Raw genomic sequence first — 23,271 nt, 5'->3', positions numbered from 1 at the left:
CTGGGTAAACAAAGCAAAGGTTCTGTAAATGTTGCAGGGATTATACTCAAATAACATGCAGGGATCACCATGGCCCCTATGTCATTAACCTGAAACACCATGAACCAGGGGCAAGCCCTGGGATCTAGGCCTGTCTTTCCTGCCCACCCAGAAATTGCAGGTGACAGGTAGCGTGGACCAGGGTGCTGGGGTGGGTGCTAGGAGATAAGCCTGGGTTTCCCCTCTGGTGCTCACTGCTGTGGGGCCTGGCTCGAGGCCCCCTAATCTCTTAGCTTTGGGTTCTTTGCTCTAGAAATTGTAGTCCGACCATCTCACTTCTGTTGGGAATAACATTCAAAGTCCTAAGGAGATTGAACACTCAAACAGAGGATTCTTAGCAAAGCAATCGTACTTCTGCGCAGAGGGGTGCCTCCTTGGCCAGTCACCTTCAGGCAAGGCAGCCAGCCCTGTTCACCCTTTGGCCTTCAGGCAGCACTGGAGAGTGCCAGGATGGTTACCATAGAAGCCAGCTGCTGAAAGACTGAAAAGAGTAAGTGAACCCAGGTCTCTCACCCTAACTGGGTAGTGATGGTCAGAGCACAACTGAACAAAGGGGCACAAGAGCCTTTATTCCTGATGCAAGTCCTGCCCCTGTACCCTTTCCCCATTGGCCGGGTTCGGGTCGTAAATTCTAAACTAATCCTGGTTGGTTAAACATTTGAACGTTTTTTAGATAAGGTGGGCACGTAAGGGAGAGAGGGGAAAGGGGAAGGGGTATCCGCAATGAGTAGAGAGCTAGTCTTCTTTCCAAATAAGGAAAGGAATGTGAGCTGGTACTGATAACACCTGGTACTGTGGCATATCTGGGCATGTAACAAAGAAAGGAGGAAAAAAAGAGAAAAAGGGGCTGGGGGGGGGGTACTATGAATTAAAGAATAAAGGGTTGATCAGGCTATTTGAAGAGAAACCTCATCATATCCCACACTTCATTGCATTTTTTTTCTATTTATATGGTTCTGTGAATGTATTCAGAGTGGTGGTGTGTTAGTTTCTTAGGGCTGCAATAACAAATTACCACAAATTAGATGACCTAAAACAACAGAAAAATATACTCTCTCATAGTTCAGTAGCATTCTTCCCATTCCCAGATCTGTTCCCCGAAGATCACTGCTCTTACTAGTTTAAGTCAGAAATCTCTCTATAGATGAAGTATACACACATACATCCTTAAGCTCTTCAACTCGTTCTCCAAGTTGCTCTCCAAATTGCTCTCCAGTTTGCTTTATTCACTTCAATTGCATATTTTGACACTCTGATAGCTCTAACTCATAGGTTTTGTGTGTGTGTGTGTGTGTGTGTGTGTGTGTTTGAGATGGAGTCTTGCTCTGTTGCCCAGGCTGGAGTGCAGTGGTGCGATCTCGGCTCACTGCAACCTCCACCTCCCGGGTTAAAGCGATTCTCCTGCTTTAGGCTCCTGAGTAGCTGGAATTAAAGGCACGCGCCACCGCCCCTGGCTGTTTTTTGCATTTTTAGTAGAGACGGGGTTTTACCATGTTGGCCAGGCTGGTCTCGAACTCCTGATCTCAAGTGATCCACTCACCTCCGCCTCCCAAAGTGCTGGGATTACAGGCGTGAGCCACTGCACTCAGCTGTGCATTTAACATTTCTACAGACAGATGCTGTACTGCTTTATCCTGCCATGGCAGTATGTGAGTGAATCTCTACCCATAACCATGTTGATTTAAAGAATTTTCAGTGCCTTTTGATATATAGGAGTTTGTAATTGTCATGGATTCATGTCTGTTACTTTCTTTATGATTTCTGCTTTTGGTATCATTAGAATGACCTCAGTTGTGAAGATTACATAAAACTACACTAAAGCTTTTTTGGATTTATGTAATTAAATAATCTAACAATATATGAAAAGGTTATGAAGAAAAGTCTCTCTCCTGTGTTCTCTGCCCCACCCTCCCAATAAGGGTAAATAATTTTATTTCTAGTGGATCTTTCCAGATTTTTTTTTTAAGAGACAGATTCTCCTGCTCTGTCACCTAGGCTGCAGTGCAGTGGTACAATCATACCTCACTGTAACCTCAAACCCCTAGGCTTAAGTGATCCTCCCACCTTGGCCTCCCAGAGTGTTGGGATTACAAGTGTGAGCCACCACACCTGGCCCAGAATTTCTTTATGCATATATAAGCAAATGCAAATATATATTCTTTCTTTCTTTTTGTGACAGGGTCTTGTTGTGTTGTCCGAGCTGTAGTGCAGTGGTGTGATCATGGCTAACTACAGCCTTGACCTGGGCTCAAGTGATCCTTCTGCCTCAGCCTCTTGAGTAGTTGGGACTATAGGTGTGTGCCACCATGCCCAGCTAATTTTTGTATTTTTTGTAGAGATGAGGTCTCACTGTGTTGCCCGGGCTGGTCTGGAACTCCTGGGCTCAAGTGATCCACCTGTCTTGGTTCCCCAAAGTGCTGGGATTACAGGCATGAGCCCCTGCACTTGGCTGCAAATATTAATATGTATTCTTATTCAGCCCCTCTCTTTCGGCACAAAAGAGAGCATAATATACACACTATTCTGCATTTCCTTTTTCAAATATATTTTGGAGGTTATCCTAGATCAATATACAGAACTGTCTTCATTCTTTTTTTTTTTTTAACATTTGATTAATATTTTGTTTTTGGGTGGGGGTGCTGCACTTCAATTTATTGAACCAATCCCCCGTTGATGGGTATTAAAGTTGGTCCCAGTCTTTTATTATTACAAGCAACATGACAGTGAATGATCTTATACATTTGCCATTTCCAATGTATGCAGTCAGTCTGTAAGATCCATTCCCAGAAATAGAGTCAGTTGCTGGATCAAAGGCCATATGTATGTGTCACTTTATTAGGTATTGCCAAATGTCTTCCTAGAGTGGTTGAAGGTTGTCTAAAATCTGTACCTGTATTTTCTCCTAGTGCTTTTCCTTTTCTCAGGGCTTTTTTAAAAATGAGATATTTGCATGTAATAAATGGCACAGATTTTAAGTTACTGTTCAATGAGTTTTAACAAACATACACACCTGTGTGGCCCCCACCACAATGTCAAAATACACATTTCCATTCTTCCAGAAAGTTCACTGATACCCCTTTCCAGTCAGTCCCCCTCTCTTTTTTTGGCAATCACTGTTCTGATTTCTTAGATTTGCCCGTTCTAGAATGTCATCTAAATGGAATCGCACAGTTTATGTTCTTTTATCTGGCTTCTTTTGCTCACCATAAATTTTTTGAGATTCTTCTTGTTGCTGTTTTTATCAGCAATTTGTTCCTTTTTATTGCTGTGGTATCATTTTCACACTGACATTTTTTATTCATTTGGAACTAATTTTGGTATATGATGTGTATTAGTTTCCTACTGCTGCCATAATGAAAGACCACAAACTTAGTGACTTAAAACACCATGAATTTATTATCTCACAGTCCACAGGTTAGACGTGTGGGCTAGCTTGACTGGTTTCACACGGCCAAAACCAAGATGTTGGCTGGCTGAGTTCCTCCCGGGAAAGTCTGCAAAGACTTCCAGACTCACTCATGTTGTTGGCAGGATCCAGTTCCTGTAAGACTTAGGTCCCCGTTTTCTTACTGAGTGTCAGCTGGGAGCTTCTGTTCCTTAAGGTGACCCACATTCCTCATCACTCTTCCCCGCTCCACCTTCAAGGCCTGCAGTGATGGGCCCACTCCTTTTCATGCTTCAACTCTGCTGCATCTCAGCTGGGCGAAGTGGTTCACGCCTGTAGTCCCAGCACTCTGGGAGGCCGAGGCAGGCGGATCACCTGAGGTCAGGAGTTTGAGATCAGCCTGACCATGGTGAAACCACATCTTTACTAAATACAAAAAAAAATTGTCGGGCGTGGTGGTGCATGCCTGTAATCCCAGCTACTTGGGAGGCCGAAGTTGTAGTGAGCCGAGATTGTGCCATTGCACTCCAGCCTGGGCAACAAGAGCGAAACTCTGTCTCAAAAAACAAACAAACAAACAAACAGCAGCAATCTGCTGCGTCTCTCTTGCCCTCCTCTTTCCGCGAGCCTGTCTGACTCTGGCCACAGAGCCTCAGTCAAAGAGTTCCTGTCATTAGATTGGGCTCACCCTGATAATCCAGGGATAGTATCCCTAGCTTATGGTCTGTAATCATAATTACATCGATAAAGTTCTTTTTACCATGTAATGTAATATATTCATAGTTTCTGGGGATTAGGATCTGGATATCTTTAGGGGAATTCATTACTTGGCCTACCCCATGGGGTGAAGTAGGAATTTAACTTATTTTCCAGATGTTTAGCCAGTTGTACCAAATGATTCACTCTTTTTCAATTTACTTAAAAAGCCACCTTTATCACATATGGAATGTGTTTCTGTGTTTTATACTATATCTATTTATTGCTGGATATTCTACTTTGTTCCATTGATGTGGTTACTTTCATGTTAGTACCCGACTTTAACAATTTAATGTTTTATAGGCCGGGTGCTCACGCCTGTAATCTCAGCACTTTGGGAGGCTGAGGTGGGTGGCTCGCTTGAGATCAGGAGTTTGAAACCAGCCTGGCCAACATGGAGAAACCAGCCAGATGTGGCAGTACGCGCCTGTAACCCTAGCTACTCAGGAGGCTGAGGCAGGAGAATTGCTTGAGCCCAGGAGCCAGAGGTTGCAGTGAGCCAAGGTCTTGCCACTGCACTCCAGCCTGGGCAACAGAGTGAGACTCCATCTCAAAATAAAAAAATTAATGTTTTATAAATATATATTTAAAAATGTTAGAGAAGATTCCCTCATCTACTGTTTTATTTATTTGTTCTGTTTTATTTCATTTACTATTATCCTTTAAGCCTCACCTGGAAGAAGATTTCCTCTTGATACTTCTCTTTTTATTAAAAAATCTTTGCAATTCTGGCTTATGTATTCTTTTAGATAATCTTGACAACTGCTTCATTAATTTCTTTAAACATTTTATTTTTTATAAATTGAAATTTTGCTGAAAATATACATTAATTCATTAACATGGGAGGACTTGACATTTTATAATAGTGAATTTGCCCAAACCAGAAACATGTTAATATTTTAAAAATATTTTTTTTAAAGTAAAGTTTTGTTTTTTCTCCATGTAAGTCTTGAAAATTTAAGGATATTAGTTCATATTTTGTAAGGAGCTTTTAAAAAATGCTCCTATGAGAATTATATGCATACTGTTTTTAATTAACATTTTTCTTATTACCTTGGTTTTTCTTTGAAAATCTGCATCTATTTCCTCAGGTCACACAGATACAAGTTATTTTAGTCTTGCATTAATTTAAGCCTGTAAACATCAAATCATAAAGCAGTATTAGTGTAATTAAACTTCCCAGGAGTCCTGCTTCTGCTTTTCTCCCATAGTGAAATGTTCCATGTGTAATGAAAAATTTAATGAAAAACATCTTTTGAAGTACTGGTTGGTGAAGGGACAAGAGTGAGTCACTGTGTGGTGAGTGAAGTCCTAATATGAATATCAAGGGAAACAGGACTTTAAAGTTGGCCGTATTGAAAATTCTCAACAGCTAGTCAAATAGGGATCAAATCTGTAAAAAAAAAAAAAAAAAAAAAAAAAAAAGACTTTTTTTTCCCCCATCCCCTTCTCAAACAAAAAACCAAGTTGCTTCATGAAATCATGTCAGAAATTTTTCTTCATTCTTGCTTTGCAAGGTCAACGGCAGTGTTATTGGGCATATCTTGGTTTTGCAGGCCTTTGCTCTAGTTTTCAAAGGAACCAGTAGATAGAAACTTAAAATTATGTATTTATGGGGGGGGAACTATGGGGCAAGAAACTAGTTTCCAGTTGTAATACTGTGGGCACTAATCAAGGAATGCTTGGAGAGATATGGGCTGGGTTTGCTCACTACAACCTGTGACCCCACATTCTATATCAAAATGCGGCACAGAAGTAATTCCACGAGAATTTAGTTCCTGACTGCAGATATTCATCTTTATGTCTTAGATATGTGCAGGCTAGAAAGACAGCATGATTCTCAGAGGTGGGAATAGGATGGAGCATGGACACACCCAACCCCCGGGGCACTCCAAAATTTGGGGAAACAGCCCTCATACTTTCATACACAAGAATTGAAGGCTAAATTTCCACTGAGTAGAAAAATAATATTTCAGATGTTGCACCTGGCTTACTATTCTATCTGGAACTGCACTCTCCAAAACTTTCTGCGGTGATTGACATAGTCTAGATCTGCACTGTCAAATATTGTTGGGGGTGAGCGACGACTGGGCTGGTGGTGTGCGGAGAAAATAATTTGCGGAGACAGTTGTAGGTGAAGAAGGGCAGATTTATTAGAGAAAGTAGGTAAGTATGTTGCAAGAGGGAAACGGTCAGAATCAGCAGAAGAGGAGCTGACTACCAGGAAACAAAGTCTTGCTGGGGATTTTATAGGATGGTTCTTAGGCTGCAGAATGCTATGTGCAGTGCCGATAAAACACCAAGGTTGCAGTGAGCTAAGGTGCAGGTGTCTGGTGATAGTTGGGCGAAGGAGGATTGTAAGTTATTTGCGCAGGAGGGCTATGTGTCCTGGACCATGAAGAAAGGCAGACTTATAGCTTATCTGATGTCTGTTTTTGCTTTCCCTTGGTCCCGCCAGCCTGACTTCTTTTCTGTAATTAGGACTCCACATTCCTCCCCTGACAGGGCAGCAATGGCAAATCTTTGGCATGTGAGTGAAGGTCTCACCTTCACCTTCTTGCTGACCAGGGACGTAGAGTTGGCTCGACCTAGGATTGTTAGTCGGTCAGGAGGTTACATAAGCCTCAATCCCTGGGTTGCGAGATAAATTAGGCAGAGTCGCTGTGAGACCATAGGGAAACAGCATTTGCAGCCTAAAATTTTGTTCTGCTGGCTCCAAAGGGGATTCATTAGTTCTTTTACTGGCTAATACCCTTGCTGCAGTAACATTTTGGTTTGAAGTTGTTGTATTCTGGAAGACACAAAACAAGGTATTTCATGAACAATACAAGGGGCAAATAAACTAGTATAAGCATTATTATAGGCAGGAGAAGTGGGGCCTGGCCTGACAGATAAGGTTTTTAAATATTCATGGGATAAGGGAAAACTGAGGAACAGATATAGACATATTAGTGAGGTTAAGAAGTTGCCCAGTTTCAACCCTTGTTCCTCTATATTCCGTCCCATTTGCTGAACTATTTATAGGCATAAAGCAGTCACTCTAAATTTTGCTGGCATTAACTTTGTTGTTTCCCAACCAGAGAGAAAACCTGCAGAGGTACACAGTGAACTCGTTAGAGTTGTTGTTTGGCTACCATTCCTGTTGTGTTTGATTATAGTTAATGATATAACTATAATGGGCTTGTGTTAAAGCCCCTAGGAAAGAGCCAGACCCCTTGAAGTTTCTGATGCAGAGGCGAGCCTTACAGGCCATTTCTGGTGCCTTCCCTATTTGCATTGTCACGGTGGATGATTGCCATGAGGGATTGATTGGCCTAGGTCCCTCTCCTAGACCTGTGTTTTTGGTGTGCATGTAAACAGTATAGTCTAATCCACAGTATTGGGCTTAAGAATTTCTTCTGTAGATCATGGGACTGCTAAGAGTGTAATGTCATCCTCAAGTGCTGGTTTGTGAGGGCACATCCAGCAGTTAGTGCTGTGTGTTATGTTAGTAACCTGTGATGTTACTGAGTGGAGTGGATGCCTGGGTACAGCCATTGAGACAATAGTTAGCCATGATAGACGAATAAAAACAGAGCCATATTTAGGGAAAATGATAATATATAGGAAACTCAGTAAGACAGGAAAGAAGAAGGGCTGTAAAGAGTGTAAGAAAAACAGTTAAACACCAAGTACCTCAGCACATTGTTGTGATGTGGGGGTATACGTCATTACTGGGACAAATATAAAGAAATTTTGCGTGGGCAGTAATCTTGGAAGTTTCCTTGCAAATAGCAATTGTATACCACCTCCCTTATAAAAGCATCAATATTAAGAGGGTGAAGCTGCTTAAGAGAGGTCGTTGGAGAATTACTGAGAGCCTGCAGTAGAACTGAATAAAAAGAGTTAGCTTTAAGAATAAGATTCAACAGCCAGGCACAGTGGCTCATGCCTGTAATCCCAACACTTTGGGAGGCCAACGTGGGTGGATCGTGAGGTCAGGAGATCAAGACCATTCTGGCCAACTTGGTGAAACCGTGTCTCTACTCAAAATACAAAAATTAGCTGGGTGTGGCGGTGCGTGCCTGTAGTCCCAGCTACTCAGGAGGCTGAGGCAGGAGAATTTTTTGAACCCAGGAGGCGGAGGCTGCAGTGAGCAGAGATTGTACCACTGCACTCCAGCCTGGGTGAAAGAGTGAGACTCCATTTAAAAAAAAAAAAAAAAAAAAAGGATTCAAAAGAGGTGTTGGACTTATTTTTATTAACTTTTAAGGAAGGTTAAAAAAATTCTAGGTTATTTGTTTAACAAAACTTCTTTTACCTTTTTTTCTTTAACTTTAAATGAATTTCCAATGTTTACATTCTAGTTAGACCATAAATAACGAGTCTTATCTCAGCACCAGCAACTCGGTAACAGTAGATTTAAAGCAGGCAGAAACAAAAAGAGAGGAAGATAGAGAACTTTAGATGATTCTACTTAACCCTATGGTGCAGGTTAACCATTTCAGCTCTGACTTTTTCTCATTGTAGTTTGCCCACTAGTTTAAAATGTGCACAAAACAGGCCATAATATGTAACCAGCTGGAGTTTTAAAAAGAACAATAAAATCAGGGATTAGGATGTTGGAAACTGTCTTTTCAATCTGCACCCCTAGATTGAACAGAAAAAGAAATAAAAGGAACAGAGAGGAAAAGGTTAAACTTTACAGGCGTTTGTGTGCCTCCTGCAAAATTTGTGTGACAGTGCCTGGGTTACCCCCTTTCAGCCACTGAATGGTATGAGGCCAACACCCCAACACCCTTGTTTATCTCCCATCAGGGAGAGCCTTAGCACCCCAGACTTTATGGTGTGAGATGAACTCTTCCTCACCTCTCCAAGTTACCAGTTAAGGTGAGCTGTTTTTAGCAGGAGCAGAGAGTCTCTTTAGCTTATGGCCATCGGGGTTTGGGATTCTGTCCTTGGGGTCCTTTGGCTCTCAGGGCAGTCCTGTTTCCAGTGCCCAAGCTTGTGGCAGAGGGGGCAAGCATGTGGAGCTTTTTTTTCATTTATTCAATTGAGGTGCTTTGCCTTTTAGTGGCCTGGCCTTTTGCACAGATGGCAGTTATCTGGAGGAGTGTCCTTAGGTCAACGAGGAGGGGGCTGGGGTATTGTGAAGCAGCCAAGAGTTGAGCCTGTTTTTTGTCTCTGCGTCTTTCTTTTTGGCCCTGTTCTCCTTATTCTGCTCTCGGTTATAAAAGACTGAGGAGGCTAATTTGATGATTTTTTTTTGCATGAGGGTTATGCTGTGTTACACAAGAAAATTACACATTTCTCTTTTTTGAGAGTCTGAGAGTTAAATTTGTTTTAATGCTTTAGAATGCAGCCCAGAGGTGAGTTTGAAGGATAGATGGGGTTGGTCCCATGGTGGGACTGGAAAACATGCTGCTTGGGGGCGGTGCCACTTGAGGGCACTAAATGCACATTTTCTTGGGCCATCCTGCCGAGATGAAAAGAGGGTTCCACTTGCGTCTGCTGAGGGACTTGGGTGCACTTTCCAAAGGGGCGTTCCACCTATTAGAAAAGAGCACTTGGCTGCTTAGGGGCCTTAACTTGGCTGCTTAGGACGGCCAGTCCAGGTACTCACTCTGGGTGATCAGCCTGGGTACGAGGAAAAAAGGGTAAAGGAAGATCTCACCTGGTGCCCACCTGGGAGAGGGGGTGGGTAAGGGAGCCGTCACCATTTTGAGGCTGTCCAAGGTCACCTGATTTAGCAACGTCCAAGACAGGATGGCTGGCTGACCCCACAGGAGAATGTAGAGTGAGAAAGAAAGGCCCCCTGAGTTACCCCAAACATGTGTGAATTCGCTTCGAATGAGCTTCTGCTGCCAGAGAGGAGAGAGCGTCTTCTTCCTTTCAGGCAAGGCAGCCAGCCCTGTTCACCCTTCAGCCTTCAGGCAGCACTGGAGAGCGCCAGGATGGTTACCATAGAAGCCAGCTGCTGAAAGACTGAAAAGAGGAAGTGAGCCCAGGTCGTTCACCCTAACTGGGCAGTGGCAGTCAGATGCTTCCACACAGTCACCTTTCAGTCCCACCGCAGTGTAGCTCCTGCCGGAGACCTGCAGTTGCCTCCATGCTTAGAGGCTGTTTCGGAGGGTGCTGACTTGAGAAAGGGAAAGAGAGGGGGAGAGAGTTTGCCTTGAGGACAGAGAGTTCCTGTCCAGAGAGAGTTTCCCCTACAGGCCACCAAAATGTTGTGGGTGAGCAGTGACTATCAAAGCTGGTGGCATGGGGGTAAAATTATTTACCAAGGCCAGGTGCGGTGGCTCACACCTGTAATCCTAGCCTGTAATCCTAGCACTTCGGGAGGCTGAGGTGGGTGGATCACCTGAGGTCAGGAGATCGAGACCAGCCTGGCCAACATGGCGAAACCCCATCTATACTAAAAATACAACAATTAGCGGGGCGTGGCGGCGCACGCCTGTAATCCCAGCTACTGGAGGCTGAGAAAGGAGAATTGCATGAACCCAGGAGGTGGAGGTGGCAGTGAGCTGAGAATGCGCCACTGCAATCCAGCCTGCGCAACTAGAGTGAGACTCCATCTCAGAAAAAAAAAATTACCAGACAGTTGTAAGTGAAGAAGGGTGGATTTATTAGAGAAAATAGGAAAATATGTTACCAGAGGGTAACAGTCAGAATCAGCAGAAGAGGAGCTGACTGCCAGGAAACAGTCTCGCTGGGGATTTTATAGGATGGTTCTTAGGCTGCAGAATGCTATGCGCAGTGCTGATAAAACACCTAGGTTGCAGTGAGCTAAGGTGCAGGTGTCTGGTGATAGTTGGGCAAAGAAGATTGTAAGTTATTTGTGCAGGAGGGCTGTGTCTCCTGGACCATGAAGAAAAACTGATTTGTAGTTTATCTGATGTCTGCTTTTGCTTTCCCTCAGCCCTGCCAGCCTGACTTCGGTTCCTAATTAGGACTTCACAGATATGATAGCTACTAGCCACGGGTGACTATGGAGTACTTGAAATGTGGCTAGAGTGACTGAGGAATTGAACCTTTATTTTTTATTTTTATTTTTACTTTTTGTTGACCGAGTCTCACTCTGTCACCCAGGCTGGAGTGCAGCGGTGTGATCTTGGCTCACTGCAACCTCCGCCTCCTGGGTTCAAGTGATTCTTCTGCCTCAGCCTCCTGAGTAGCTGGGACTACAGGTCACCACACCCAGCTACTTTTTTTTTTTTTTTTTTTTTTTTGAGACAGAGTTTTGCTTTTTCACCTAGGCTACAGTGCAGTTGCGGAATCTCGGCTCACTGCAACCTCTGTCTTCTGGTTTCAAGTGATTCTCCTGCCTTAGCCTCCCGAGTAGCTGGGATTACAGGTGCCTACCACCACGCCCAGCTAATTTTTGTATTTTTTAGTAGAGACAGGGTTTCACCACATTGGCCAGGCTATTCTTTGAACTCCCAACCTCGTGATCCGCCCACACTGGCCTCCCAAAGTGCTGGGATTACAAGTGTGAGCCACTGCGCCTGGCCTTGAACCTTTAATTGTATTTAAATTAAAATGTAAATAGCTATGTGTGGTTACCACATTGGACAGAATATTCCAGATAGAATAGTAATAATAGCCAGATAGAATAGTAACTGTCACAGAGCTAATTGCTGTGCTTCATTTTATTATTATTATTATTATTATTATTATTATTATTATTGAGATGGGGCTTTACTCTGTCACCCAGGCTGGAGCACAGTGGCGTAGTCATGGTTCACCACAGCCTTGACCTCCAGGGCTCAAGTGATCTTCAGCCTCAGTCTCCCAAATAGCTGGAACTACAGGTGCATGCCACCATGTTTGGCTACTTTTTAAATTTTCATTTTGTAGAGATGGGGTCTCACTGTGTTGCCTAGGTTGGTATGGAACTCCTAAGCTCAAGCAATCCTCCCAGCCTGGCCTTTAAAGTTTTGGGATTACAGAGGTGAGCCACTGTACCTGGCCTGGTGTGCTTTTAGCTATAAGTAACAGAAAGCCTAACTTAAACAATAAGGATATGTACTGGCTCACCCTGTTGTTTGGCAAACCCAGCAGCTCCTACCTGCATCCTCTTCCCTAGCCACCCACCTTTATGGAGCCACATACTTATTTTTCTAGATTCCTATTTCTGACTAGTGAAATGCAGAGAAGTCTACTTGGGGCTTTGGGAAAGTTTTCCTGTTTTACAAAAGAGATATGTGGTACCAGGGAGCCAGTGGTTGCAGGGACCCCTTCCTTCTTCCTGTCTTTAATGTGATGCCTGGAGTTAAAGCAACCTTCGACCTTGAGGGGACAAGCATGAGGGCAATAAAGCCAGTGTGCTTAGGATGGTGCTACAGAGAAATAAAGAGCTGTACTCTTACTCCCTTACTTCTGATTCTATGAGAATGTTATAAATAAATTTTCAGTGCTGCAAGGAAATAGCACTGGAACATAAATTTAATTTTCTCAGCAAGGCAATTTTTACTTCTATAGAAGGATGCGACTCATGAATGGAGTAATGATGAGAGCACACCTGGACAGGGGAGGGGAAGGGGTTCTTATTCCTGTCTCAGGTAGCCCCTACTGTTGTGTCGTTCCTGTATTGGCTAGGGTTGGACGGTACAGTCTAAGTTAATTCCAGTTGGCTATTTTAAAGAGAGCAGGAGTATGAACCAGAGTGGTGGGGTGAGCAGTTTGGCAGGGAAGACAGTTATGGAACAGGTAACTAAAGGTGACTGAGGTCAGAGCAGGTGACCAGGGGTGACTCAGGTCAAAGCAGGTAACTAGGATGAGTCAGGATGGAGCAGGTGACCAGGGGAACAGATGTGAACTACTGATTAAAACTATGAGGAAGTTAAACTTTAAAATGGAGGACAAAGAACTGAACATACTGACACACTGATTCTTTGAAGAGAAATTTAGAACTCATTATATCCAATAAGAAAATTACACACACCCTGACTCCTCATTTGCAGCCAAAGGCATCCTAACTGATGCGCTCATATAAGTAGAAGTCCAGAGATAGAGATAGGGCAGGCCTGAGGGTTCTCCCCAAATTGATGGCTCCCCACTATTTTCCTTTATTTCCCTGGGCCCTGTCCTCTCATCCTGTGAGTGTTGGTTTCATCCTTACGCCAGAATCAAAATGCAGCTGAAATGTAGGGCCAAACATTTACACATCTCAGTGTCAGGATTCACAACTTCCCTATGTAATAGAGAGAATCTGTTCTAGAAGCTTATCCAGAATAATGATAAAACACTTTCTCAGAATCCTCCAATAAACATCTTTTTAAGTTTCAGGGGCCAGAATTGTGCCCTACACTCAATACTGAACCAGTTTCTCTCAGGGAGATAAATTTGCTCAACAACCTCTTAGGAAATAAGGGCAGAGTCAGCTTCCCTTAAGTCTAAGGAGCTTGGGGAAGAGAGGCAGATAACAGAAACAAAACTGGGACTCAGTGAGGAAGGAGAGGCCACTTCAAAGGTCTCAAGAATGGTTCATTGTAGACAAATGGGTAGAGTGTCAGAGCTTCCTAAATTACACATATCATTAATTATTACTAAGGGTCAACTTTCAAGTATCTGCCATAAAAGTTTAACCTGTTTTTAGTTTTTTACAAGAATATTTCCTGGCACCATGTTGTCATTATAATCTAATGAAATCTCCTTAGCCATTTATTGGTAAAGCATTTTAAGAGAATTTATTTCCTGAGCTTATTATAGTTTGTGTACCATATAGTTGAATGATGGCTGTCCAGTGTCCAGGTCAGAGTCCATTCTTTCCCCTGCTATTAGCAATATTGCAAGAACGTGAGCTAAAATGGGCCTGGCATATTGTCGTCTAGTGGTTAATTATTAAAAACAAAACAAACAACTCTTCTAGGATTGGGTGTATTTGGAGCTTCACAAAAGAGGACATTCATATGGCCAATAAAAGGCACACAACATTATTAGTCATCAGGAAAATGCTAATTAAAACCACAATAAGATACCACAGTGGCTAAAATTAAAAAGACTGATAGTACCCAGAATTGACAAATGTTGGCAGTTTATATACACAAAACACTGCTTTTGCGAGTATAAATTGGTTCAACCACTTGGAAAACTGGCAGTCTCTACTAAAAGTAAATAACATATCTTCCCTGTGACCCAGCAGGTTCACTCCTGGGAAGAAAGGCAGACAAATAACTCACTGAAAGACATACATAGGATCATTTATAACAGATTATTCACAGTTATCTCAAACCAGAAACAATTCAAGTGCCCATCAACGGAATGGGTAAGTAAATTGTGGTATAGTCATAAAATCAAACACTACACAGCAATAAGAGAAAGGAGTTACTGATGTATACAACAATATAGTTGAGTCTCACATGGATAATCTTTAAGGAAAGAGGGATCCCACTGTGTTATTATGGGGTTCAAGAACAGGTGACACTCATTTATAGTTTACAGATCAGAATAGTGGTGAAGAAGGTGGGTTTAGACTAGGAATGGACAAGAGGGAACCTTCTGGAGACCTGGGAATGTTCTATATATTCACCCAGGTGGGAGTTATATGGGTATAAAAATCAGAACTGAACACCGAAGAGTAGTGCATGTTACACACATTATACTATGTTTTGCCTCAATAAAAATGTTAAAAACAATTGGGCCCATCAAGATAATGGGATATGACAGACCTCTACTGTATGTCTTTGTTAATATTGCATGGTAATTGTTGCTGTATGTTTTTGACCATTTGACTGTAACCCCAAATACGCTTATTGCATAATATAGTTTTTTTATGGTCATATAAATTATACTTTGAATACTGCAAACCTACCTGCCTGTGATGGCTGCTGGGGGATATTTTAACTGTCATCTTGTCAGTGGGCCCAGGGTCTTAGGGTGTCTCTGTAAGTAATTAGTTTCTTGGCTGCTCCTGAATGTGCATGTAAATCAGTACTACTACAAAACCAGGGAAACTTTGATATCCTGCCATCTTTTGGGTATCATGTTGTAACATAGTGTGTGTAACGAAAATCAGCAATGTTTCTTTTTTTTTTTTTGAGACAGAATCTCGCTCTGTCGCCCAGGCTGGAGTGCAGTGGCCGGATCTCAGCTCACTGCAAGCTCCGCCTCCCGGGTTTACGCCATTCTCCTGTCTCAGCCTCCCGAGTAGGTGGGACTACAGGTGTCCGCCACCACGCCCGGCTAATTTTTTGTATTTTTTAGTAGAGACGGGGTTTCACCAGGTTAGCCAGGATGGTCTCGATCTCCTGACCTTGTGATCCACCCGTCTCAGCCTCCCAAAGTACTGGGATTACAGGCTTGAGCCACCGCGCCCGGCCAAAAATCAGTAATGTTTCTGTCAAACTTGGAGTACAAATAGAAGTCCAGAACATATTCGTTTACATTGGTGTTTCTTTCTTTTTTTTCCATTCTGGGTTTTTATTTTCTTTTTACTTAAAACAAATTTTAACTGTGGTTAAAAAACCACAAAACATAATTTGCCATCTTAATGCTTTTTAAGTGTACAGTTCAGTAGTGTTAAGTACATTCATATTGTGCAAACGATTTCTGGAACTTTTTCATTTGGAATACTGAAACTCCATATTCATTAGACAACAACTTCCCATTTCTCCTTCCTTGCAGTCCCTGGTAACCACAGTTCTACTTTCTGTTTCTATGAAATTGACTAAGTAGCTCATATAAGTAGAATCGTAAAATACTTGCTTTTTGGTCACTGGCTTATTTCACTTAGCATAATGCCCAGAAGGTTCATCCATGTTGTATCTTGTGTCAGGATTTCCTTCCGTTCTAAGGTTAAATAATATTCCATTGTATGTATATGCCACATTTTGTTTATACATTCATCAGTAGATATTTTGTTTACTTTTAACACCCTTTCCTCCATCCCTCAATTTCCTCTAGGGTAGTGTTACTTAAGTATTTTTTCATTATAGCTCCTTCCAACCTTTTGACACTTTTAACTAATCTAGCTTCCCACACCCCATGAAATTTAAATACCAGGGATAATCTGTATATCCTTTTTTTTTGTATTGTATGTATATCTGTGCTTTGTACATGAAAATAATAAACATTTTTACTCCCCAATAACCCATTTTCTTTCCTTTGGGGGCAATATTGCCCCATTGAGAATGCATGCTATAGGGAAAACCAATTCCAGATTAATACATATAGAGGTAGCACCAAGTTTACTAAATACTTGGTAATGAAAGAAATGGTACTTGGAGAAAATCTTAAACTCTCCCTTCTCTGCTCCCACCAAACTTCCAACATCTCCTGCCCTCCCTTAAACAGATAAATACACAAGAAGAAAGAAAGAAGTTCACCTCTTGATCTTTCCTGGTCCTCGTATGGAGATGACCTCTTTTTTAGGGGGGAGACTGGTTCTCTGTGTCTCCTGCCTCCTCCTTCCCCTGCTGCTGTTGCTGAAACACTTTAATGGGTTGATGATGCCATATTTAGCTCATAACGTATATTGTCCTACAGAATATATTTCTTTTTTTCCCATTTCAAGAAAAAAAATACAGAATATATTTCTATTTGGTTCATCTTTGACAGTTTTAAGGTATCCATTCAAGGCTTTTGTGTATTTCCCAAATTTGTGTGCTTTATAGAGCGTATACTTTGCCCCATTAGATGCAGTGGTATCGCAATAGTTATCCTCAGGGAGCTAGGCTGTGTGTATGTGTGCGCGTGTGTGTATGTATTTGTATAAAAGAAAATCCAATATTACATGCATTTGGCTGGGCACAGTGGCTCACACTTGTGATCCCAGCGCTTTGGGAGGCCAAGGTGGACAGGTCATTTGAGGTCAGGAGTTCGAGACAAGCCTGGCCAACGTGGTGAAACTCCAGCTCTACTAAAAATAAAAAAATTAGCCAGGCGTGGTGGCGTCCATCTGTAATCCCAGCTACTTGGGAGGCTGAGGCAGGAGAATCTTTTGAACCTGGAAGGTGGAAGCTGCAGTGAGCCAAGTTTGCACTGCTGCACTCTAGCCTGGATAACAGAGCAAGACTCTGTCTCTTAAAAAAAAACAAAAAACAAAAACAAAAAGACATACGTTTATATTTGAAACCAAAGCTCCTGTTTCTATAATGCAAAGTAAAGTTTGGCTAAAAGCCTTGGAGTTGATTTCTTCTGCCCTCCACTCTCACGCCCATGAAATGCATCAGGAACTCTTATTGGCTGCTCATTCTGCATTCATTTTATATTGGCCCATTTCTCTCCATCTTGCCTGCAGCCAGGATGATCCGGAAGTATCAATTGGATCTTGTTTTTTAAATTTTATCTTGCTTTTTGAGACAGAGTCTTGCTCTGTCACCCAGGCTGGAATGTAGTGGCACAATCTTGGCTCACTGCAACCTCTGCCTCCTGGGTTCAAGCAATTCTCCTGCCTCAGTCTCCCGAGTAGCTGGGATTACGGGCACGTGCCACCACGCCTGGCTAATGTGTATTTTTAAAGTACAGACGGAATTTCACCAAGTTGGCCAGGCTGGTCTTGAACTCCTGACCTTGTGATCTGTCCGCCTTGGCCTCCCAAAGTGCTAGGATTACAGATATGAGCCACTGTGCCAGGCCCAATTGGATCTTGTTAATCCCTAACCTAAAACCCTCTAGTGCTTTACTGTTCAATACGGTAGCCACTAGCCATATGTGACTATGTCTAGCAAAGTTAATTAAAATTAAGTTAGATTTGAAATTGAGTTCTTCATTTGTACTAGCCATATTTCAAATGTACAGTAGCCATGTGTGGCTAGTGGCTTCTGTATTGTATAGTATAAAATTGAACATTTGCATTATCACAGAAAGTTGTCATAGACAATGCTGCTTTCCCAGTTGCATTTAGATGAATTCCAAGAACTTCTGATGGCCTTCAAGATCCATCATCTACTTACTGCAGCAATCACCTACTCTTTCAGCTTCACTTTTGCATCCTGCTCACCTGGCAGTTCTCGAACTGTGAAGCTCAGAGCTTTTGCATGTGCTGTTTCCATGGCCTGGACACCTACTCTCCTCTTCACTGGGCTAAGTGCTCACTATTTAGATCTTGTCTTAAATGTCAATTCCAACAGACTTGCCTTGATCCCTGCGATCTAAGCTGTGATCTCCTGTTACAGGCTTTCTTATACCCTATACTTTTTCTTCATAAGAAGAAAAATATTTTAAGTGTCATATTTGTGTGATTATTGATTTACTTAATGTTCATCTCCCTAACAGACAGTAAACTTCTGGAATGTGGGGATAGTGGCCATCCTTTCACCATCAGACTCCTGATCCCCAGCACAGTGCCCAGCACAGGGTAGATGCTATATGAACAATAGGACTGCGGTGTGCTGAAAGTTCAGATCCAGTGGGAAGGCACATATGTGTCGGGTGTATGAAAATGAAAAACAGTTCTTTATCACTGTAGGATGACTGTAGTTACCAATAACATATAGTTCAAATAGCTAGAAGGAGGATATTGAACATTCCAAACACAAAGAAATAATAAATGAGATGATGGATACACTACATACCCTGATCTGATCACTATACATTATATGTATCGAAACATCACTATGAATATGTACATTATTAATATGTCAGTTTAAGAAATAAAATAGGTAAGCCAGGCACGGTGGCTCATGCCTGTAATCCGAGGACTTTGGGAGGCCAAGGCGGGCAGATCACGAGGTCAGGAGATTGAGACCATCCTGGCTAACACAGTGAAACCCTGTCTCTACTAAAAATACAAAAAATTAGCCGGGCGCGGTGGCGGGCGCCTGTAGTCCCACCTACTTGGGAGGCTGAGGCAGGAGAATGGCGTGAACCCGGGAGGCGGAGCTTGCAGTCAGCGGAGATCGGGCCACTGCACTCCAGCCTGGCCGACAGAGACAGACTCCTTCTCAAAAAAACAAAAACAAACAAACAAAAAATAAAATAAAATAGGCCCGGCGTGGTGGCTCATGCCTGTAATCCCAGCACTTTGGGAGGCTGAGGCGGGTGGATCACCTGAAGTCAGGAGTTTGAGACCAGCCTGGCCAACATGGTGAAACCCTGTCTCTACTAAAAATACAAAAATTAGCTGGGTGTGGTGGCAGGCACCTGTAATACCAGCTACTAGGTAGACTGAGGGAAGAGAATGGCTTGAACCCGTGAGGCAGAGGTTGCAGTGAGCCGAGATCGTGCCATTGCACTCCAGCCTGGGTGACGAGTGAAAACTCCGTCTCAAAACAAACAAACAAATAAATAAATAAATAATCTAGAAAAATATTGCCAGGAGCTGGCGGTGGGCGATTGGGGGTGTTCTATATCATGACTGTGGTTGTGGTTACATGACTGTAAATTTGTTAAATGAATTAACACTTAAAACGGGTGAATTTTATCATATGTAAATTGTACCTCAATAAAATTTATTAAAAAAGAAGAAGAAGAAGAAACCAGCTGGATGCAGTGGCTCATGTCTGTAATCCCAGCACTTTGGAAGACCGAGGGATCATCTGAGCGATCATCTGAGCTCAGGAGTTCACGTCCAGTGTGGCCAACATGGTGAAAACCCTTTACTAAAAACATAAATTTGCGCTTGTAATCCGAGCTACTCAGGAGGCTGAGGCAGGAGACTTTCTTGAACGTGGGAGACGGAGTTTCCTGTGAGCCAAAATTGCACCATTGCACTGCAACCTGGGAGACAGAGTGAGACACCGTCTCAAAAAAAAAGGACCCAAAAGAGACCCCACATATTGGGGAGGGAGATAATTCCTTATGGAGTTTACTTTTTGGTGTCATAATGACTTTTAGGCTACAAATTTTACAAAACCAGTTCGGAGCTGGGCTAGTCAACTGGTTTTAGAAATACCATCTTTGGTGTGCATGTAGTTGGGTGTAATTGAGGCTGTAAATAAAGGAGGAATAACTTAAAGTTGACGGGCAAAAGGGATAAGTTGCACTGATAATGCCCTAGGTTTAGTGTAGGCCACTTGTCTGGGCTTTGGTCGGTGGGGACAGGATGGTGAGACAGCTGAGGGGGGTTGTGGCAAGGTGTTCTGGTCTTGTCCTATTTAAATGCCCTGGGTAGGGAAGACTTGGGCGCAGCACCTCATACTTTTCCAGGGGCTTTATGAAAGATTTTGGGTGAGTTTCTTAAAAAAGTTCCTGTTCTTCTCTTCCCACATTTGTACCCCTTTCCCCAAGAAGAAGAAAAAAAAAAAAAAAAAAAAAAAGCAAACACACACATTGAAGTCCCCAGGATGTATTCTGACTTTGGATTTTTATCCTTTACTGTCTGTGGCACCCTTCCTGTGGGGAAGAGGAAAGAGTCACTTTTAAGAGAGAAAGAGAAGAGAGGAGAGAAAGAAAGAGAAAGAGAGAAAGCAAGCAAGGCCGGGCGCGGTGGCTCACGCCTGTAATCCCTGCACTTTGGGAGGCCGAGGCGGGCGGATCACGAGGTCAGTAGATCGAGACCATCCTGGCTAACACGGTGAAACCCCGTCTCTACTAAAATACAAAAAATTAGCCGGGCGCGGTGGCGGGCGCCTGTAGTCCCAGCTACTCCGGAGGCTGAGGCAGGAGAATGGCGCGAACCCGGGAGGCGGAGCTTGCAGTGAGCTGAGATGGTGCCACTGCACTCCAGCCTGGGCGACAGAGTGAAGACTCCGCCTCAAAAAAAAAAAAAAAAAAAAAAAGCAAGCAAGTAAGAAAGCAAGCAAGCGAGCAAGCAGTCAAGAAAGGAAGATAAAAAGATAGAAGAAAAAGGACAGCCACGGTGGCTCAAGCCTGTAATCCTAGTACTTTGGGATACTGAGGTGGGCGGATCACTTGAGGTCAGGAGTTCGAGACCAGCCTGGCCAACATGGGGAAAGCCCATTTCTACTAAAAATACAAAGTTAGCCGGGCGAAGTAAAGCACGCCTGTAATCCCAGCTACTCAGGAAGCTGAGGCAGGAGAATGGCTTGAACCCGAGGGGTGGAGTTTGCAGTGAACCGAGATCACGCCACTGCACTCCAGCCTGGGCGACAGAGTGAGACTCCATCTCACACAAAAAAAGAGATACTCTTTCTAGCTTCATCTTGGATCTATTGCTACTGCCAGCATTCCAGAGTTAATCTTGGATCACTGACTGCTTTTGGGCTCTTTTGGCAACCCTAAACAAAAAAAGCAAGCAAGCAAACAAAAAACCCCAAAAAATAAAATTAAAAAAGTAAACACATTTGTTTTCAAGAATTCAAGTAGTACCCAGATAATGGATGAAGGGAAAGCCATCCTCTCTGCCCATTTCAGTAATAACTCCCCCATATGCCATCCGTGTTGCCAGTCTGCTCTTTGCTCTAATCCTGTACGTCACTTACAGAACTTTATGTGTATATGTATACACAATGAGTCATAAAAACCACAACCACTTGGATCTGCTCTGTTTCAGACTTCCTTGTTTCAAAATCTACGCAGTGCATTTGCATTTTTCTTGCATCTTCTTCCTCATGTGTAGCTCAGCAGCCTGTGACAGCTTCCAACAGCTAGAGTTTGAATTCTCATAGAGACATAGTGAAAACTTCTGAAAGCCAGCCAGGCAGCTGTGTAACTGTCCTTAAGTATTTTGTAGCTTTTACACCATTAATGAAACTGAAAGTGCAGGGTGGAGTGCTCAGTGCCAAGCCAAAATATCACATACCCTAGTGATTTTACTGGGTGCTGATCTTTTAACCTCTGTCTTGGCCCTTCAGAGTGTAGTTTAGCTCTTAAAGTGAGGCCACCTAGGTTGGAATTCTCACATTACCAATTTCAGTGTGACTGTGGCAAGTGGGAAGTGACTTAACCTGTCTTTGCTTCACTTCCCCTATGTGCAAAATAGAGACACGGTCACGCTGACCTTATAGCACCTTTTTTTTTTTTTTTTTGACAGTCTCACTCTGTTGTCCAGGCTGGAGTGCAGTGGCTTGATCTCAGCTCACTACAATCTGGGCTTAAGCAATTCTCGTGTCTCGGCTTCCTGAGTAGCTGGGGCTATAGGCATGTGCCACCATGCCTGGCTAATTTTTGTATTTTTAGTAGAGACAGGGGTTTTACCATGTTGGCCAGGCTGGTCTCGAACTCCTGACCTCAGGTAATCTGCCTGCCTTGGCCTCCCAAAGTGTTGGGATTACAGGTGTGAGCCACTGTGCCTGGCCGAGGCTTCTTATAAGAATGAAAAGATATAGTGATGTAAAGCACATGGTAGGTACTTAGGAGATATTAGCTATGAAGAGTATTGTCATTGTGGTAAATTATTACCACTTTTATTTAATAATTTCATCTTGTAAATAAATCGTCAGTTGGTCAGTTTTTTTTTTTTTTAAAGGACCCAACAACTGAGCCATCTGTATTCTGTTATAGAGATATAAAGCGTTCTTACATGTAATGAGAATGTAACTCTCAATGAATCTTATTAGGAAGAAAAAAGCCTTCCGTATGGTTGGCATTCCTCCTTTCACCTTTGATGTGATTGTATCAAGAAAAAGCAGAAACATAGGTGGGTAAATACATTTGGTGTTTGCCCACATAACATTAAGAGCTGACTGTTGGTTTCTAGAGGAGTATGAAAAATAATCTTGAAATGAAGAGTTTTTTTTGTATTTGTAAATACAGTGGAAACATCTTGTGTTTGAATTCTTCAGTTAAACACTTAAAGTCTGTTTGATAACATTTATGGTCTGATTAATAAGGGGGTACATTGTAGAGTGATTGGAAATTCAGGAAAACAAGGAGGAAAATGAAAATTCTGCCAAATCCCAATGGTTTGGCTTTTAACATTGTGGCATAGTTTCAATACATTTTATGTATTTAAAACAATTTGGGATTATATGCCTTTTCCACCCTATAGGCCTATGTTTTTCATTTACTAACTTGCTCTGTCATTAAATGTTCTTTTACAATATGCCTTTTCAGCCCTATAGACCTGTATTTTTCATTTACTAACTTACTCTGTCATTAAATGTTCTTTTACAACACAACTTTTTTTTTTTTTCAGATGGAGTTTGCTCTTGTCACCCAGGCTGGAGGACAGTGACATGACCTTGGCTCACTGCAACCTCTGCCTCCTGGGTTCAAGCAATTCTCCTGTCTCAGTCTCCCAAGAAGCTGAGATTACAGGTGCTCAC

At 42.6% G+C, this 23,271-nt stretch overlaps 1 protein-coding gene across 3 annotated transcripts in view; it reads left to right on the top strand.

The window, feature by feature from the left end:
- Nucleotides 1-23,271, top strand: part of TRANK1 (tetratricopeptide repeat and ankyrin repeat containing 1) — a 123,873-nt gene that overhangs the window by 13,131 nt on the left and 87,471 nt on the right. Inside the window, exon 1 of one of the 3 annotated variants that reach the window (XM_050780264.1) lies at nucleotides 20,859-23,263. The exons of the other annotated variants lie outside the window; for them this stretch is intronic. The gene's annotated coding sequence lies outside the window, so the exon portion shown is untranslated. Of the gene's footprint in view, nucleotides 1-20,858; nucleotides 23,264-23,271 lie in introns of those variants that run through there. 3 annotated transcript variants of the gene reach the window in all.

This window comes from Macaca thibetana, chromosome 2 (assembly GCF_024542745.1).
Source record: "Macaca thibetana thibetana isolate TM-01 chromosome 2, ASM2454274v1, whole genome shotgun sequence".
Lineage (NCBI taxonomy): Eukaryota > Metazoa > Chordata > Mammalia > Primates > Cercopithecidae > Macaca > Macaca thibetana.
The sequence above is the reverse complement of the archived record's forward strand: the minus strand, read 5'-3'. Positions and strand labels throughout refer to the sequence as shown.